A 20,478-nucleotide genomic window follows, 5' to 3' on the forward strand; every position below is an offset into this window, starting at 1 on the left:
ATTCAACTGACAGTACTCCAGTTTATTAAACAGCCATTAATCGTTGAAGTCAGGCAGAAATACCAAGTGGTCTCTGCTTCTGTAGTGTCAGGATTTGCTGTTTTTTTCTTTCAGTTTTACATCAAAAATTCTTTTATTTGTGGTTTGAGCGTTGCTATGACAAACATTTGATGTTGTTAGGTTTTATTTCTGAAAATTTTCTGACATCTCACAGACTAAACAATTGTTTGAATAAACACAGCTATAATAAAAGCTGCCAATAAATTATGGAGGTTTTACTTAATAGCCACAGTTCATTTAAGTGCAGATAAGTAACGTGACTGGGCTTATGTAAGAAAGCAAGCAAATTATGAGGTAATTACAACAAGGACAGTTATCATTATAGGATGTGTATAAACATTTCATAGATGATTATAACACACCATAGTTGTAAGCACATTCATGTATTTGTGACCTGTGTGTGCATCCATAGGTGCTGCAAGATTCATTGAGTCACAGCCCAAGTTATAAAATAATACATTTATGTCTCAGAACGAAGCGTAAAATGCTTGGACAAGCATTACAAAGGAAGATGCTCTGCAGTGAGCAAAAGGCCAGTGAATGATTTGATAAATATTGAAATAATGTGAATCACATGCAGTGGCCTTCAGTCAAAAAGAACTGAGGCCATTCAAAGGCTCAGTTAGATATTTGTGTGCCTCCATCACATGTCCACTGGGGCAGATCCTCAGCACACAGGACACTTATTGATTGATTTCTCTGCCTCAGATGACTTGTTGTTTATCAAATTATCAAGCTGTGCAAAATTCTACTTTGGCTTTAAGGCCTCGATGTGAAAAGGCCAGGTCTAATAACATACTTGTTTTTTTGACCATTCGGTGGTTCACTTTTCTGAAGAGAATGATGCTGTGTTGGAGTATGGTTTGATTCTTATTAACCCAATGCATAGTGATATTTTCCAGTAATTCAACTGTAATTCTACAGTAGCATCCTTTTGATAAATTAGTAAGATTCTCATCCTGCTCCTTTCCATGTGTGGCAAGGTGAAGAGGGCCCGGGTGGGGAGTGAACCCACACCTCCCGGGTAAGGGACATCCCTTTGGCCAAGTAGCCAGGGCACATGATCAATTGGAGGCATAGTGACAGGAACCTCAACTGTCACACATGCATGGAATGTCTGAATTATAATCTATCATTATTTTGTCAATAACATATGAATTGAAAATGTCCATGCATGGAACAAGTAAGAATGAAATGAAATGATATCTTTAAAGCTGATGCTCATTTTGAAAGAGAGCGATGAAATCGAGAAATCGGAATCGAGCTTCTTACAGCTTCTATGTCTTCTGCCTCAGACTTGATATGTTCGGTCCAATGACTGTCCACACATTTCACTTATGACTGCAGACAGCAAACCACTGTGATGACTGCTGTTATAGAGATTTTATACTGCTGTTGTTTTAGCAAGTGATTACACCAATCTTTGTTCCCAGCAGCAGCTTTGACAATAAAAAGAGGCAGAAATAAAAAAGTCTCGCTAAATGACTGAAACAGTGACACAGCTTTTTAGTCTTGTACTGGTACTGTATAAGTAATTCAATTTTGCAGACTAAGAGTAATGAAAGTGACTCACGGCCAATGCAATCATAGTTTTGCTTCAGCACTTCACTGGCTCCAGCAGAAGCTCCAAATTTATCCCCTGTCTCTTTTCATTGATTTTCTACACCACTTATTTTCAAGGTTTTGTCATGGTTTAAAATTAGTTTTATGTTTTGCACGGAAATACACAGTACGGTCCTGATTAAAGGAAAAATCTGAGCTGTCACTTAAGCAGGGCACTCGATAACATCAGTCGGCCTCACACTGTGCGGCCTGTCACATTTCTATCGGCGAGTGAGTGATGCCGCAAATTTATTGTGGCCTGATGTCCTCACCAGTCTCCATTTACCGGTCGGTACTCCATAAAATTTATATGTATAAAGCCACACATCAACACGATTTAAGTGCAAACAATGGGTGTTTTGAGTGAGCAACGGTCACTGCCAGTCAGAAATATGGGTCTGATGCTCTTTCCAGCCTCGTCATGAGCAAACAAACACAGGTGACAAAAAAATTAAACACAGTGGACACTGACTGGCTGCAGCTGCTGTACCTGATAAAATATTGACATATTGCGCTGGGGAAAATTTTTTAAATAGGTTCAGCTACTTTCAGTGAATTAAAATTTTGGTACAGACATAAATTCTGCACGAGGTGTGAAGTTGCAAACATTTACTTTAAAATACAAACTGTTCAGCCACAATCTGAACTGATCCTTGGGCAGCACTCCAAGACACACATTTCTTTTTATTTTTTTTATTTTTTTATTTATAGTGCAATGCAGGTGATAAACAATACAAGTGTAAAAGTGTGTAAGACAGGGGTGAAAAACAAACATATATAGCAACACAGGACAAGACAATACGCAATAACCAATCAAATGAAATAACAAAAAAACCAATAAATGAAAAATAAAATAACACAATTGAAATAACAAAGACAATGTTTTTGTTTAGGATACGCGTTGTGTGTGTGTGTGTGTGTGTGTGTGTGTGTGTGTGTGTGTGTGTGTGTGTGTTATTTATTTTATTTTTTATTTTTTTTCCTCTCCTCTCTCCCTCCCTCTGCCTCTAGCTGTTGCTTGCTTTGGGCCGCCACCAGACCCGTAGGAGGTGGCCGGTCCATTGCAGGTCGACTTCTTTAAAAAAACGACCCGACCTACGGGCGGGGTCAATTATATATCGGGCCGACATGTTGACAGAAAGCTGTCCCAAACCAGACCCACCGCCAGCACCTCCACCCCCAGGTACCTCCCAGCCCTTAGGGTCCAGCCCACCGCCATCCCATCCCTTAGATGAGGAAATGAAAAAGAGAGGAAAAAACAAAACAAAACAAAACAAACAGATAGAGTGAGTAAATGTTGAGGATAAGTGTCAGGTGTATGTGTGATATGAATGGTGAAATTAGTAATATTTATACTAATAATTCATTAATTAACAAAATAAATAAAAATATGCCAAAACATGTTTACACACAGGTTGACAGTAACAAAAATAACAACAATAATCAATAGAACATGAAGATAAGGAAAAAATAAATAAATAAAATAAATAACCATAGTGACAACAATAACCATAATGATGATCTACCCTTTTCCCCTTCCCTCCCACCCCCTCCCTCCCCCTGTTTCCCTCCCCTGCCTCCCTCCCTCTCCCTTTTCCCCTCCCCTCCTTCCCCCTTTCTCCCTCCCCTGCCTCCCCCCTTTTCCCTCCCCTCCTTCCCCCTTTCTCTGTCCCCTGCCCCCTCCTTCCTCCCCCTTTTTCCCCTCCCCTCCCCTTCTTCACTCCTCCCCCTTAGTCTCCTCTCCTTCCTCTTCTTCCCTCTACTCTTCCCTCCTATTCGAACCAATTAATAATTCAAAAAACAATGTTATTTAAAGTGATGCGTTGGTGGAGGGAGGGTGATTGTAATGAGTAAATAAATAATGACAGCAATAATCAACAGAACATAAAAAATATAAAGTAAAAATAAAATATATAACCATAGTGGCAACAATAACCATAATGCAAATCTTCCCTTTTTCCCTACTCTCCCCCTCCCTCTCTCCCTCCCCCTTTTTCTCTCCCCTCCCTTCCTTCCCCCTTCTTCCCTCAATCCCCTCCCCTTCCTCCTCTCCTCTCTGCTTCTCCCTCCCATTCAAACCACATAATAACAATAATTCAGAGACCAATGTTTTTGGTCACACATTTCTAGTAAGAGAGAGCTCATATTTGTATTGATTTGCAAGAGAGAAGAGGGTGTGTGGAGGTGGGACTCTTGTTATTGTGAACGTCAATTACTAATAGTCTATTTTTTAGTTATGTAAGAGGCACTTGACAAGTTGTATGTTTCATAATTGTAATGGATGACGTGGGGGCTAAGACCCCTCTGATAAATGAATGGTTCTTTTCCCTGTCACCTCTCTGCTTTTCAGAGGCAGAACATTTTTCCCAGCAAAGATGAGTGTTGTGAACTGCACTGGATTTACATCTAGTGACAACCCAACTCTGCAGGACATCATGTACACTTTATGTGTAGCCAAGCCTGTAGTGTGTCTGGCTTCAAGGCGAGATTTAAGTTGTGGCTCATGTTTCTGGACACAGAGAAAGTAGAGAGAAAGAATGAAGAGTTTAAAAACATCACAATTGGAGGTGAAAAATGTTTTCATTAAATCTAATCCAGGTTTTGTTTTGTAATAATGTTATTATCTTTTATTGTTTGTGTTTGTGGGGCTTTGGACTAAAATTTAAAACCTTAATTTTATAATGGTAAGGTAACAGGCCTCTGGCTCGGGCTTCTGATAATTGAGCCAGCAACAAAGAGCTGGAAAGCTGGACCACGAGGGCAAATCTGAGTTATAAGGTCTCTTACTGAAACAGACAGATCTGCAGTGGTGTACGACTTACTGGCTGAGAGGGCATGGCTCTGTGAAAATGCTCCAAAAATCGAACAGAAGTACACTGCAGTTTGTTATTTTTAAAGGATAAATCATTTTTTATCCAGTCTTATCCAGACAACCTAACACAGCACTGCAATGAGAGATGTTTAATTAATTCAGAGAAGTCAAGGTACACCAACAGACACTCTCTGATCTGAGACTGTGGAATATTTAAGTCGCATCATGAAAAGAAAGGCAGCCTAAGATAATGAATGAACATGCCATAATTGATTATGTAAATTTGATTACAATGTGGATTCTCCCCCAGATCAATGGACGTAAAATCGATTGGCAACGACTGGCTGATTTGCATCATAACAAACAGTAAATAGGAATACACACAGTGCAACGGCCTGGAGCTGTAAACACAGAAATATGATCTCAGAGGAAATCAAAAAAGGAGAAACTGTTTGACATGAACTGAATAATAGATCATTTTAATTACTTCTGCTTTATTATTTAATCACCTTTGATGTCTTAAATAATAATAATAAGATATTTATGGAGTAGATAAGACCTGGATAAGTGGACAGTGAAATTAGCATGACTGGTCTATAGATGACCTCACCTCAACACAAAATGACAAATGTTTTATGTGATGTATACTCCACATTAACCTGGTGACTCTTTTAAGATCTCGATCGATTTCTGCCTCACAAAGAGCTATTCACTGCGTGAGCATAATGATGGAGAAGAGCCACTTCACAAAGATGGAAGACACACGCCATTAATGCTGAATTTGCATTCTTGACAACCTTTGACAACACTGATTTACTAGGCCGTTAAGAGTGCCGCTCATTCTCTCTGGGAACATGCACGAATGGAGCAGGGAAGAGAGTTTGTTATGGGCCAGCGGAAACATATTTATAGATGATTTGTTTGACAAATTCTTCCACCACAGTGTGAGACTAATAAATTAGACACTTATCCTGCTTTTCCTTTTACATTCTGTTATAGGTCAAAATAACCCTCTTTGGGTTGTTATAGATCATAAAGCCCAGGGCTCATTAAGTCAAACTGTGTAGTAAATTCTTGTTAAGGACAACTCTAGGTAGCTCGCCTTACCACGAGGTAGAGCTTTAAGTCCAAATGTGCAATAACTCAGTTTTATATGTGGCTTTCTGGCCACTTGTTCTCCTAGTAGTTTCACTTTGTGACCTTTTCCAGGTGAAATAATTTTATAGGGATGGGAATTGAGAATCGGTCTGCACTGGTTTGATCCATTGATGCCTTTCACCCCTTACGAGTGCCTTGCCTCGTGAGAGGCGTTCAGCACAATTGACAACTAAGGAGTCAAGGAAGTTATCATCCAGGTCCACAGTGTAGTTTCGTTTCATACAAATGATGCTGGTGTCCCAGGTTTGTTTACTGGCAGCTGGAGAGCATCACTGCAAAGATTAGAGTGTCTGTCCATATAGGACAACTTTAAGATGTACATTCCACAGAGTTGGTCTTATGTAAGAGTGACCAGAAAAAAGCCCTTTACTTAAAGAACAAAACAGGAAGAATGTCTAGAGTTTGCCAAAAGGCACATGAAAGACTCAGACCCCATATGCCTGGAAGAAGGTACTCTGTCCAGATGAGACTAAAATTTAACTTTTTGGCCATCAAAGAAAATGTCATATCTGGCACAAACCCAACACCTCCCACCCCCAGAACACCGTCCCGACAGAGAGGCATGGTGGTGGCATCATGCTGTGAGGATGTTTTTCAACAGCAGGTACTGGGAGAATTGAAGGAGTGAGTGTTTTTTGTTTTTTACTTATTTTTTGACACCATAAAAAATATATTGCATTTCAAAATTTGTAAGCATGCTGTGTGAATCAAGTATTTGGAAATCAGTCCATTAGAATTCCATTTTGACAGGTAGGGACCAGCAGATCCAAACTTACCTTCATCAGGTCTTAGGAAGGAAATGTCACCACAATTTAAGTTGAACAGCGTGTGGGAGTTTCCCTTTAAGGCTGTAATGCAACAAAAAACAGGAAAACAGTGAAAGGAGGGTGAATACCTTTAAAAGGCACTGTAGGCCTACTTTTTTCCCCACACAGAAAATCTGTTTGAATTGATAAGGGAATTGATAAAGGACCAGATATCATTGTTATCAGTTCGTCCCTATTCACGACTCATCAAATTTGAACTTTGCTAAAAGGTTTCTGAGCCAAGAGCATAAACAAACACTGTCTGTCACTATTTGCTCGTGTTTGAAGGGAGGTACTGAGGAGAGATGAAAACAAACACCTAGTGTACCTCAGACAGACAGACCGACAGTCAGACAGTTTACACCTGCACTGTAGAGTCCTGGTTTTGTGGAGAATACTACCCCATGTTTGGGTGATGACTAAACTCCATGGCAACTTTGTGGCTGTGCTGTTATGCAGCCTGTTAATGATCTACTAGATCTTCAGGTGAGGAGACTGTGAGAGATTCTCAGCTCCATCTTCTGTTTATTGAAGTAGGTCATGATGGATTTTGACATGTTCTTTGGATCCTTGTCTTATTTTTGAACCCATCTTTTCCCCCACCCTCTTACTCTTGACTGACTGCAGGACATTTGTGGAATTTCCTGATGTTTGGTGGAATCCATTCACACAGCTGTGAAGCCACGAGGGACCATCACTCTGAGAGGGAACTGTCTACCAGCTGTACATAAAACCAAGTATTGCACGTTTGTCCTTGGGCAGAAAATCCATTTGTTCTGACTCTGTCCTCCACGTCTCCTTCTCAGATGAAACAGGAGAGTTATTTCACTTCACAGAGCCAATCTCTGCTCGAGAAGGCCTGTGGCCACTCAGACTGTACAAGAAATTCACGCCCTCAAATCATCATCATCAGCAGACGCTTGAGCAGCACAGAATAACCTTCTGCACCTCCGTACTATTCCTGACATCTTTTCAAACCGCCTCGGTAATAACATTTTCCCTTAGCAGCTCTTTCACTTTGCACAGATGGGGAGCAAACATGTCTGACCCTGCTCTGGTGTTTCACAGGCGAATGTTACTGCCGCCGGTTCCTTGATCAGCATTTGATGTGCAGGGAATAAAAGGAGGCGCTCTGCTAACCACGGCTGTTGGTCGAAGAGGTGAGGCGATTTATTTCCCATCGAATTCATCTCATGAAGAGGCTGATAAAAAATCCACTGTGATGTGCTAGATATCAAGGAAGACCAGCTCCTTTGAGTTTCAGGCCTCTCTTTGAAGGAGCTCCCATTATGTCCAATTATTCACATTTTGATCCGAGTTACACGGCTGAATTTACCCAGAAGCACCCACAGACGCCGGTGTTGGATGAAAACCAAACATCTTGGTTATTTGTTCATGCCACAGCTGCAATATGTGGACTGACTCATGATGGCGGCTGATGATTTCTGACATGCTGCTACCACTGCTTCACTTCTATTTGTTACACCTGCTATGTGTTTTTTCACCTTCTTAAGTTTCCACCAGCTAAGCCAGTAAAGAGCTGCCAAGCCGTTCTTTTTTCCAAAACATATTAGGTGTTCCAACCTATTGTGATTTAATACGGCTAATAATATTTCAAAATGTTTATTGAAAAAACCTTACAAATTATAGTACTTATATCAGGCTCTATGGTGCTTTATAGCATCTTTCAGCTTGTGGTTTTGTTTTTTTACAAGCCACAACTTTATCAATTTGGTCAACTCTGTTCTCTATTATCACCATTGATGAAAATGAATTCAGTATTAGTGACACTGACAGCACATTTATTACAGTTGTGATCCACTGATTTTCCATTGGTGCCACCAAGTGGTTTGTTTTTAATTATTTTGCACCCATTGGATGGAGGAAGTCTTTGTACACTGCCAGAAAACCTTGGCTAAGAGGTTGAGGGCTATTAACATAATCTCCTCTGTTGTCCAGATGCGTGACTTGTCAGGAAAGATGATTTAACTTGTTCAGTTATACATTGCACATTATCTGTGACTATTGCTGAACAGCTATTGTCTAGAGTTCATCCTCTTACTTTAATTTTGAGCTATTCCTGATTCAACTGTTGTGATTTTAGACCAGAGATATTTCTCATTCCTCACATGACAACACAGGGCACTTACATTTTCAATGTGCACTCTGTAAGACCTGTATTTCCAGTACAAATGAGCTCAGAAAAACAGAAAGTTATGAGGGTGTCCTCCACATTTTGGCCTAAAGCTGTCATCGGCAGCATATGACACTCTCAAGTCAGACAACAAACAAAGCCATTACCAGTGTAAACTTATCAGCTATTCTTTTTGTGCAAACAGCCATTTTGCACGCTGTTAAGATCAATGAAGAGTGCAACCGTATAAAAACATGTTTGCACGCCGACTTTATAGAAATCTTTTCCTCTATAAATAACTGAAATGTTTGCTGGGACATTTTACTGAGCAAAAATCCACTCATTACCCCCATCAACTCAGCCAATAAAACTCCAGCAGCATTCATATGGTCCTGCCTTGACTGACTGTAGCCATCTGGTCGAAAACTGCAGACCAGCTCAGGCTCAGGAACATTGATATGGATGGTTTTATGAACACGTCTGCGCAGTGAACAGTAAAATATTCAAGGTTTTGCCGTCGGCTAATTTGTTTAAACAGGAGCTGAAGCTTCCCTGGGCTGCACTAACTCCATCTGCTGTGGGGGGAGGTTTTGTCTGGGGACAAAGCACTAATCACCACAACATGCACAGTCATTAGAGTCAGGATTGATTATGGATCTGCAGCATGTGTTCCTGCAAGGCATGACTTTCACTGAGCAGTTATAGGAAACCTTGTCATGGGGGTTTATGTTACCACAGTATACTGTTAACATAGAGTGGGGGCGACGCAAACATACACAGTGTATGTTAATTACAGGTGCACTTCAACTGAAACACAAAAGGAGTCCCCATGAAACTGTTTCCATTTCCACAACAATTTCCAGAAACAAATTCTTACTTTCAGGTGAACCTGAAATATATTTCATTTCTGTTTTGTGCAGCACCAAATCATTACATACAATACATCAAGGCACCTTATAAAGCAAGGTCAGGAGAGAACCCGGACAGTTTCCACTATGAGAAATTGCATGATGGCAGTGGAGAACAGAAAAGAAGAAAACAGCCAATCTTACCAAACTAATCTGCTCAACTAAATGAGACACGCAAAAAAGCCCAGAGTCAAAGCCTCTATTAGTTTAAGTGTGCTCTGTGGTTCTTCAGTCATCTCTGGGGAGCTCTTTGTTCTCATTTACATCATTAATGACACATCCCAGCATCTTAATGCCATCCATCATTTGGATAATACTCGGCCTTTAGCTTTTAATCTAAATTTATAGACACATCAGTCAACCTGTAAAAGAAATGTCTGATGCTTTTTAAGTGTCATTATAAGTCCTGTACAAGATGATTGAATGAAATCCACTACTATTAGCACTCCTTATACAAGATACACCTACACCATGTAGTACAAATATACATGCACACAACTAAACATGTGATTAAGGCTCCACTGATGGTTATTTGCATTGCTGATAAACTGAATTTATATTTTCTCAATAAATCTGATAACAATGCGATCTATAAAATGCTAAAAACAAAAACAAACAATAGGTCTCACTTTTAAGGGTTAGTGAAATTATGTTTCCCTATAGGAAGGTGTTAGCACAAATCGTGCATTAAGCTATGATTTCTTTGTGGGGACAATATTAAGGTGATGGGAATAGGAGTTCATTTGAGAGAAATCGTATACATCCAAATTAAGCTGCAGATCACTACAGAAAGACAGGTGGATAATTGGATCCCAAATATCAGGATTTTAAAAGTGTAAAATCAAAGGCGTTTGTCACAATCTCTGAGGAAAGCTGAGAAACCAGAGCTGCAGAGAAACTACCAACAAACATCCACAACCACACATATCACATATCAATTTAATAGTCACATTCTGTTGCGTGGATTTTTCCCTTTTTGTTCGAGGCGATTCAATCCATATTCACCAATCAAAGCATCCTTTTGTCACACAGCACGCATTCTGCAATTATCCGATTCGGATGGCTCATGTAAATTGAGGCAATTAGCTTCCATTTCCAGTATAGGCTCATTGCAATTCAGTTCAGCCTTGGGTCTGGACCATGAGACCTTTTACCGAGTTACTGAAACCGAGTTAGAAAACAAGAGCTATGCACAATGCAAGGAAAGAGACGCTTTTTTATGGCTTATTTTGGATTGGTGTGGTGTTGGAATGGTTGGAAATGCAATCTCCCCCTCTGTTGCCATCGAAATCCCATTACATAAAATCTATTGTCCAAGGTGTAATTTTGGCACTGCTTATTTATTTTCCCCATTTATTTATTAATGTTCTATAGACTTGCTTAGTATTGATTTCTGCTTTCATGTAACTACAGTGACATGCTGAGGCTGCTGGGGCTGGAGCAGCAGTGGTCCAACCACTAATGGTAACACAGTAACCAAAGCCAATGGCTTTCATGCACTAAGCCAGCCATCTGTTTTAACATAATTGGTTTATGATTTACTGAAACACAACAGTCACTAACAGCCTTAAACCTAGCACCCCGTTATCATAACCCTGGCCTCCATTTAGCACAGCACAGCAAACCATTTCATTCCAAGCAGGACGTGTAGTTTCCATACCAGTGTATTATTTTTTATTATTCAGGGATTTATCACTCTACTGTACAGTACATTACATCTCAAATGAAAAAGCCAGCACATGTCCCTGTTTGCTTGGACAACGTGTTAAAGTGTTAAAACGTCTCCAATATTGAACTTTGTCCTCATAACATTTGTTGCCAGGGCAAACAGAGTTGCTACGCAGGGCTCTAGTCCAGCAAAGTACAAACATCCTCCATTAAGGCGGTCAGGTAAGGTTGGGATGGTATCTATTGACTGTGTGAATGCCAGTAAATGGTACTGTCATGATACTGCTTATCTTACTGCACTAAAAGGGAACTTACACAGTAAGATCTTCCTGCTCTGGGGAACGTCAGCGATCTTGAAACTGTCAAACGCTGACTGTCGCCGGGACTTTTCAAGACCGCTGAAAGGAGCCTGAGCCTGTCGCTTAATCTGGAGATAAGAAAACCCCTTTTCCACCAACAATGATCCATTCAGTGCAATGCTGAAAAGAACATGTTCGCAAATGAGAGAAAATAGCATTAACTCTGGGGCTGCAGCTGTTTTGTCAGAAGCACCCCGAGTGTGCAGAGGAGACAATGCTCTGGGAGGATTTCCATAGAAACCACAGCATGACAAAGCATCTTTAGTTATTTACTTAAAACCAATTAGTTAACAAGAATTGAGCCTTGGCAACGGCCCTGCCGGATGTGGACTGTGACTTGGCCCGTGTGAGGTAATTAGAAAGTAGAGTGTCACTTTGTGAGATTGTAGTATTAATGGAATACAATTAAAAATGTAACTCATGTTAACTCACAAAAGGCAGTTAAACTGTTGAACCTTCTGCCCGGAGAGAGTAACTTCAAAGTAACTTCTGTGACCAAGTGTGAGAAAGACATATTTTGACAGTTGTTTTGTTTTGTTCTTCCAGCAGTCCAAAATGTAAGAGAAGTGCAAGATAAATTAGATCAATTCCCCACTCTAGTGAACGACTAACACCTCCTTAGTCCTAAACAGCTTCTGCTCTTTCCCACTCTGTCAGGGATTTCTGTCAGACTGAGGCTGAGCCTTGTTCCGGGCAGCTCTGACTGGTGTGGAGCTGTTTAAATATGAAGAGGTGCTTTTCGGAGAAAGAGCATACAAAACCTGCACAATGTGTCTCATGGAAAAATAAAGACTATTTGATCCTTTGTTGATGGTGGGATTGTATTCTCTTTACTCCTCCCCCTCCGATCTCTGCTACAGCTCCATGGTTTCAGAGCTTCAGTATCTCTGCTGAACCAGGAGCCAGTTGTTGCAGCTACAACACTAAGAGCTGACTACACGTCCTCCAAGCTGAATGACGCCACAGGTTGTTTGTCACTGCCAGTGCCCGCTGATACGACAAAGGATCTCCTGAAATAGCATCTACTAACTGCAGCAGCCGTGCCAAGCCTTGATCATCGTGGTTGCAGTGATAAACATATAGTTAAGCTGATGAAACAGTCACAAAAATGACTTGGCTAGGTTCAAGAAACCATGTAAGTACCTTTGTTGCCATGGTTACAGTAATAAACACACTTTTATCCACACAAACTTCCTGGTTTATACAAATGATCATCACTCAGCTCATACTGAGACTTTTTTTTGTTTATCCAGATTGATCAGATTTGCTCCTGTGAGAGCTGATGTGTTTCATGAGTGATGCCTCATGTTGAAACAGCTGCTTTCTCTTACCTGTTGCCACAAACATCATAGTATCTGCTATCATTTCAATTCAGGCGGCCTGTTCCCCATCGTGTTATCCGTCCTTAGGGCTATTTGTGCAGGTTCAGGGAAGATTAGATTTGTGACTGATTTTTCTTTCCAGCTTTCATAATCACTTTCATACTGCAGCATTTTGTCAGAGAGATGACAAGTAATTCATCGCGTGATCAACTGCCAACATTCTTGCTTGACAACAGCAAGGGGAGGAAAGCAGCTCAACAAGATGAGCAGGATGCGAGCCCCGTGCTGGCAAACATCCCACCTCTTGAAGGGAGCTCCCTGAGCAAGACACCACACTCCTACTGCTACTACTACTACTACTTCAAGGAGGTAGTGGTCATACTTGATACATTTTTCTCTCTCACTCAGTACTGTATGTCCAATCTATATTTTCCAGCAAATTCCCCATCTTGTAAAAACTAGTGCTTACCGGAGGTCAAACCATGCATCAACTGTGCTCATTAAACATTTACAGTCTAAATGCAGAAGCTTCTGTGAGTCTTTTTCTTGTATTATTACTTGTTTTAGTTTCCATATTTACCTGAGTGGTTATTCTTTCAGTGAATATTGGTACTTGGTAATAAACAGTGAGTATAATCAAAGTGCGTGCTAATTGTGCGTGACCTGTGGAGGTGAAGCACTGGCAAATTGCAAGAAAGTAACAAATCACTTTTAATTAAATCATGAAACACAAAGAGCTGGAGAAGCACAAGTGGTTAGAATATACAGCTTATATTTCCAGGAAGATGTAAATTTCATTATTGGAGGTGAATAGGACAGCGCTGCCTGACATTTTCCCAATGAGATCTTCTTGCAAGTCTGTGGGAAACGTGGATAATTAATCAGTCAATGGCAAGGCTACGTTAAGCATCTGAGCTGAAGATGCATCTGCTCAGCAACACGGATAGAAACTGAGATTAGATTCTTCTAACTATTGTCTTGTTTACCCAACTATAGTATCTATTTCGTGATACCAAACGTTGTGCTGATACAAAAAGAGCATCATAGCCTCTACACAGGAACTTTATGAATGCGTGATCAACTCTTGATTTACCTGTAGCTGTGCAGGAGCACTTCAAGGACTTAACCCTGCTGCTGTCAACAGGGAGGGAGCTGTCCGAGGTACTGACCCTGGTTCAGTCAAGCATAAGCTACTATTACTGAGAAGTTTTGGGCCAACAGTGGAGTGTGTCTATTTTTTGGAATTAACAGCTTTATGTGGTTATACTGCAAATACCCTTTGCTCTGTCCGCTTTTGAAATCTTACAAATCTTTGTTCTTCCCTGAACACTGACAGTGTGACACCCCAGAGTCTATTAACCCCTTTAACAGACCCCCAATGTAGGTGCAAGAACGATTACTGTTCTTCAACCCTACAGATTACAGTCATAACCCCTGTTCTTGATTGAAAAGTAACTCTACTGAGCCAAAGTTGCGGAGGTACAAAGATGGTAGAAATAAAACTTGTCTTGCTTCACTTCTAGAAAAAAAGAGGGGAAATGTAAAATGTTTACTTTTGTAGGAGTATTTATTTTGCACTGTGGTATTCTGTCCTGCTCAAGTTCTATACTGGAAAATGGTGGGACAGGACATCTTGAGGAAAACAGTCTGTGAAAGTGAAAGAGTGAACATAAAAAAGTTAAAGCCCCTGTACGGAGCTTTTAACTGGATACGCAAAAGTCTCTGGTTTCTGCTGATGTGTCTCTGTTACCTAAAGTACAACAGCAAATGAGCCCATCAGTGTGAAGATACGCTATTTCTAAATAGTCTAATTCTATACCTTTGGAAGGCATGGTCGGTTCGGACCACTGACGAAACGATACGAATAGATATATTACGCTGCTAAAAAAAAAGAAAGAAGCAAGTCCTGTCTTCTTTCCGACGTTTCCAAAACAAATCTACACGCGCCGGCCAGACAAATGCCTTCATGACAGTGGGAAACGCAGTCTTCATTCCGCCGCTTTCGTCACACACTAAATGAAAAGTCTGTACAGGGGCTTTAAAGTATCTTGGGCTCTTGTTCTCAAGTTCACATGTAGGGTGCAGTGTGAGATTGACAGGTGGATTGGGCACTGCACTGGAAATAAAGATCTCAATTTACCAGCCGATCTTTGCCCCAACCATCACCTAAAGTCATGATCTTTGGGTAGTGACAGGAGGTTTTCCAGGTAAGAGACCCCAGGGCAGACCCAGAACATGCTGGAGAATGATACTCTCTCATAAGAGCAGCCCTCCTCAAAGAGAGGCTGAAATACATTAGAAGAAAAGAGGAACGTCAAGACAAATTTTGTTGACCCGCTGCCTCAGTGGCCTGATCCCGGGCAGAAAACGGATGGATGGATTCAAAGAAGTGATTGTATTGTGACTCACCATTTTTCTAGGAAACCGTTTATATCAGTCAGAAATAATGATGCACCAACAGAAGTATTTCAGTGGAAGTGTATTAAATGCTCTGTGTCTGTTGTGTGACGCTCCGAATAGCTTCAAAAAACTGCCTCACAGCTGAACTGACAGAGACGACTTAACTGAGTCTGGTTTGTGTCGCTGCTGACCCTCACTGACAGCTTCTTGGCCCTTTGACTTCACTCAATGACCACCAGCACATGGAGCATGAATAGATAACAAGCTGCAGGGCACTTCAGAAACATGCTGGACTGTGACAGAGGCTTTTCTCCTTGATTTCTCTCCAAATATCTCACCTGCTCTGGCTGAGATGTACGTGAGAGGATTAAAAGGAATTCACACAGCCGGCCAACCCTGCTGATGAGAGAGGGAATTTTCCTCTCCTTTTCAGTCCTTAAAAAGTAATAATTTGAAAATGAAAACCTTTTGCTTGACTGCAAACCTTTGCCAACCCTCAACAAGCCATAGACTTTGAAAGCAGCGCTTTGAAAACAGCTGCTTCATTCATCATTGTGATAATTATAGCGGAGAAATAAAAACAAACTGCTCAGTTCAGCTGTAGAAAACCCAGATTGACAGCAAAATCTGCTAAACTGCTATTTTGGTTATTGCTGGTGATTAAAAAACCAATGATATCAGCAGACAGAGACGGCAGATTTATTCATAATGGAAAAACTAAAGAAAAGACCAGGACAACTCAAAGGTTTTACTTACACAGAGCAGCACTTTGAGATAAATGATATTTCTACCATTCTGGTAGATGTTTAGCATTTATTAACATCTTGCCATTTGATAATTAGCCCTAAAGATAAAGCTGGTGGGTATTCAATCAGCTTATCTGTCCATAAACAAAATCAAAAACAAATAAATGATCATGAGGGAACTAAAGGATGATGATTTTTTATTTTTTTTTTATTTTTTTTAAATATTTTATCCTCTGGGACGATGAATGAGTGTATCAGGCACTGCAGCAATCAATCATATAGTTACTTGTAACAACATAAAAAAAAAACCCTAAATGTCAACTTCATGGTGGCATGAAAGGAACCTGGACCAGTATGGTGGAGTGACTGACAAAAGGACACTGCCAAAACAACAGAAGAGAAATTACTTTAAGCTACATTAAGAAAAATGCATTACACCAATTACGCCAACGTGCACTGAAATCATGAAGGATAATAATCAATGTTAGTCTCCTGGGTCATACAAAATTGATTTACTGATCAATTAATTGATCAGCCTATCAACCCAGTTGCAGTCCTGACAAACCTTTACTTTCTCCAGAGATAATTATCGTGGATCCAGATGGTTTTAAGGAAGCAGAAACTCCTCAGAGACTGTGGCAGCTACAATGGCTCTGTGCCATTTGGGCCCATCATCCTCATGGAGTTATTGCAGACTGAAAATGGATTCTCATCTACTTCACTACAACATCCAGCTAATGGATTCAAAGTCCTCTGATGGTCCAGAAATGTACCACAAGGCCCTCAGAGACAGTCAGACATAATTCAATGTGTGTTTCAGAGCATTACGATTAAAGGGAACATTTGGATGAAGGTTTTCCTTTTCTTTTTTTTGTCTGACTCATGGTGTAGACCAACTGAGATCAATGTTGTGGCTGTAGTAAGACTTAAGACTATTCAGTTTATCCCAGATGCACTGGTGTGAAATTTAAATGAGCCGAGTATGCTGCTTTTCTGTGAATGCTGAATATTGAGATTTCCAATCAATAGACTTTATTTTGCAATTCAGAAAACCTCTTGGTGGGGGTGCTCTGGATGGACCTTCACATTTTTGACTTTTTAATCCATAAATACAACACATAATGATCCTCATTTGACATTCTGGGCAAGTAATACATTTGTTAGAGAGGAATCAGAAATTTGCACAGCTCAGACAACAAAACCATCCTCCAGAGACGATGCAGCAAACCACATGTGTAGTTAAAAATTCCAGTCACGACACACATCAGGTTGCGCTCTTCATTTCACGGTGGGAAGCAGCAACTCCATGCATCCAGAGACATGACCTACTGTAACCTTGAGTTAGATGTTCAAACGCTACAATCTGTCCTTACAGCCTGACTACATCAATATCTGTAAACTGAATAATGGTTGGTCATCTACTGGACATTTATAGTTCCATAAAACAGAAATGCCTCTGCAGCAGGGGGCAGTATCCTGTTATCGCACTGTATCCTAACGTGCCACATTTATTCCCTCACAAATAGTGAGAAAACAGACAAACCGTAGAAGCAGAGGTCTGCAACATGATAATGTGAGGTGAGAGAGCCAGTGAAGTTTCATTCTGTCCCCCCTTTGATGAATCACCCAGCAGTAATGCACTTCTGAGGCACAAAATGCTCCACCGCTGAAAACGATGTGTGCAATTATTTCAGTTCAGCTGTGAAAGGCTCCAGGAATCCATCTCTTGTATCAGGTCACTGCATTGCCTCTTTAAACTAAAAGGGGATTAAGTTTGTGATATGAATCTTTTATATGAACTGAACCAGTGCAACAGCAGTCCAGCCATAATAAAACGCAAACTCTGCTCTCACTCTGCAACATAAAGCACAATAGAATATGCTTTGTTTAAATACTTGTACTGTGCATTAATATACATTAAGATAACGCCAACAAACAATCATTGTCTATTAATTGCTATGGTACGAAGCACAACACATGAGAAATTTCCCTATTGCTCAAGTTTTAACTGCACTGCATAATAACTAAAACTACAAATCAGAACTTGGACAAAGTGTACACGTTTAAAACAAGTAATCGTTTTTTCATCTGGGATAAAATCTCAATTCACTGAGAGAAAAGGTACTTTACAGAAATGAAAAATGCCCTCAGTTTTGTTATCTGCGTCATCTACACCGCTACATCTCCTCTGCCAAACACTCTTTTAAATTAGATTTCCTTCATGCTGGTAGGGACAGGCTTCAACAGTGTGGTGCAGAATGTTATTGGTGTTGCTTGATTTCACTGTTACCAAGATAAAAGTAATCCTCACATAATGGAGCTCTCCAGGAACAGTCTGGCACTTGGTTCGACTGTGGGCTGATTTTGTATAATTCAGGTTCAGGCTTGAATGGCATGGTGCTGAAAACCACTTGGATACACAAACAAGTGATCACAGCAGAGTCCAGCAAAGCCAAGCTGAGCATTAAGTTTTCTAAAAAACTTTTTCAGGGCAATGTAATCAAAGTGAAAGAGAGGCTGCATTCAGTCAAACCATTAGGCTGCTGCATCTACAGTAATTATATACTATGTCTGAGACTTTTTAATGATTAATTCATTGAGAGATTTAATGGAACATTACATTACCTTCCTTATTTTAGTGGAATTATTGGACACACTCATGCATTCGTGTGGAGGACAAGAGACAAAGGGATAGAATAGCAGAGAGAAAAGGGTTATTGAAATCTTTGATCTGCTTTCATTTTTAGAATTAATTAATCATATTGTAACTGTGTTTTGCTCTAGCTAAAGTCCACAACAATTTACTTTTCTTGTGACCAAAACAACCATAATCAGCTATTTAAATAGATTTTAGATATCCTAACTAAACACTGCAGCTCTCCTCTGTATACTGTAACAAATATCAGTTTCATGTTGGAAAGGTCAAGGTTCACTAAATAATCCTTCATTTCCTGTGTTGTAAGCATGGAAACTGATGGAGGTTTATACTGTAGTGTGACATTTCTCTGAGGGCGTAGCTTGTGGTTAAGCAGGAAATATTGAACAGTATTCAATTTATTCCACGTGTTTTTCAACAGGATCACTCTCTCTTCTTCACCCTTCTGGTTGAGCAGAGACCACTCACTGGAAAACATCCTCTGCAGACCTGCAACCTCAGCACATTGGGAAACATTGGCCAAGTCACTGGTGTTGGTCAATAATTCTGCCAAACCTTGACAGAAATAAATTTTAGCCTTTTGTGCCATGTGGCAATAAAAGTTTTCCTCATTCTCATGACTGTCAAGTAAGCATCTCGCTTATTGTATTTTATCCTTTCCTGGGCACTGTTTTTTTTTTTCTTTTCTTTTCTTACAGCCCTCTAATCTGATAAATGTAGGTATAACACATAATTAAAAGAAAAAATATTAAAAGTAGCAGGAACTGAGTCGTCATACCTGGGCTCTTGCCTCAGTTTAGCCTTCAAACGTCATCTGTTCTTCAGTCTGACTGCTGATAATACCAAATGATCAGAGGGGATTTAACCAAAATACTTTTTCTTGACATTTCAGTGTTTCTGAACTGGCACCTGTGACCTGCAGAGTCATGGAAGCTTAAAATTCAATCTCACAATCTGCACTACTATGAATCAGCATACTCTGCTTCCTTTGCTTTAATAACAGCAGGGGCAATTTCAGGTATACTGTAAATACTCCAGGGAGCCATTGTACCCTCTTGGCAGAGGTAAAAGCAATAAGACTAGTGGGCTTCCAACCCTGCTGCAGTCTGCCAGACAGAGCGATAACTCTGAATGTCTGAGATTAGATTGTTACATCATCGTTTTTTTTTTTTTTTTTTTTTTTTTGGAGGAGGAGGAGGGGGAAGGATAACAGACCACACTACCACTATTACTATAATAACTCCCTTTAAACTTAATCTATTAATATTAACATTACTCGGGCCCCTGCTGGGCCAAGCATGGGGGATCTTGGCCTGTCGTCTCCTTGCCCCTCCCGGCCTCCCCTCGCCTCTCTGCCCCGGACCATTCCCGGGTGGCTCATCAGCTTTTTTAATGCACATCACACTAGCTTAGGTAAAGGAAAGGGGACACTTCATAACACCCCCTTTCCCTGGTTTTAATGCACAACATACACATTTCTTAAAATAATTAATTAATTAAAAGGAGAAAAAAATAATAATAAAATAATAATAATAGAATATGAAATTGCAGACACAGTCAGATATAGGGTAAGGTGTTGGGCCGCACGCAGTCCGGGGCACACGGGGTGGGGGTGGGGGGTTCTTGAGGTGTTGGGGGGGCGGCGGGCCAGTCCCCTAAGGGTCAGCAGGGACCCGAGGTGTACTATAAATTCTATACAATAAATTCTGGGATCCCCCTCCTCATCCATCCACTCTCCATACTGTTGTGATCCCGTTGCGTTTTTGTTTTGTTTTTTTCCTGTTTCTCTCCCCATTTATTTATTTGTATTTATTTGTTATTGTTATTTGTATTTATTTGTTTATTTT

The sequence above is a fragment of the Trachurus trachurus genome, assembly GCF_905171665.1.
Source record: "Trachurus trachurus genome assembly, chromosome: 4".
Lineage (NCBI taxonomy): Eukaryota > Metazoa > Chordata > Actinopteri > Carangiformes > Carangidae > Trachurus > Trachurus trachurus.